Source organism: Halyomorpha halys, unplaced genomic scaffold (genome assembly GCF_000696795.3).
Source record: "Halyomorpha halys isolate HHAL.00 unplaced genomic scaffold, Hhal_1.1 Scaffold863.1, whole genome shotgun sequence".
Taxonomy (NCBI): Eukaryota; Metazoa; Arthropoda; class Insecta; order Hemiptera; family Pentatomidae; genus Halyomorpha; species Halyomorpha halys.
Genome location: NW_027105160.1, coordinates 169,063 through 169,978, shown reverse-complemented (window position 1 = coordinate 169,978; position 916 = coordinate 169,063). Strand labels below are relative to the sequence as shown.

The 916-nt window shown below is 28.4% G+C and overlaps 1 non-coding gene across 1 annotated transcript; it reads right to left on the bottom strand.

Annotated features, from left to right (window-relative positions):
- TRNAR-CCU (transfer RNA arginine (anticodon CCU)) lies at nucleotides 1-73 on the bottom strand. The gene has a single exon. It is a non-coding gene; the product is annotated as a tRNA-Arg (tRNA).
- Nucleotides 74-916: the final 843 nt, after the last annotated feature.

Genomic DNA, 916 nt, shown 5'->3' with positions numbered 1-916 from the left:
TACCCCTGGTGGGACTCGAACCCACAATCCCCGGTTTAGGAGACCGATGCCTTATCCATTAGGCCACAGGGGCGGATGTACAAACCTGGTGCAGTTTAAATTTTCCTATTTTAATTAATTAATTAAATATTGAATGTCAATACTGTAATAATATACATATACCTATTAATTAACTAGAGAGCTTTACTGGATAGTACTACCGAAACGTAGCTCCCGTAGCATTGCTCCCGCTCTTAAATTGTACTAGTAAAATATCCCACTTGATATCATTGGGCCAATCTTACCACAATTGCTTAAAAGAAAAAATAAAACAGCTAAATGTACTTCTGACAATTCTTAAATAATTAAAAGAGTGATTGAATTATATTTACAACATATTTTACCAGTTTTTTAAAATCAAAAGTCGACATCTATTGACTTTAGAAATATTATATGGGAGGATCTCATGTATTTAATTTAAATTTTCATTGAAAATGTTGATTTTTAACAGCTAATAGACAGAAGAAAAAAAATTTTTTTTTTTAATTGTTTATTTATTGTAATTTACAACTGTACAAAATAATACCATAGGTAAATATGTAGTATGTTTCAGAAGAAAAATTAAATTTTTAAATGAACTGAATCAATTTTTAGAGTGGAATTTAAATTAGTCAAAAACATCTATACGTTTTAGATACGGATATATTAAAGTCTGATGGAAAACATCTCATTTATTTTAATAACTTTTAATTTTATATCTTTTAATTATTTTATTTACAAAATAATGTATTTATGTATATAAGTTACAGCCTGAGTCAGCTGTTGCTTCGATGTCATCTGACTGTGGAGATCAGCTGATCAAAATGTGTTTATAGACGAGCTGGACTCAATAAAAGTTAGTTGTTTGAGAAAAAATAAATAAAAGTTCAGCGTTTGT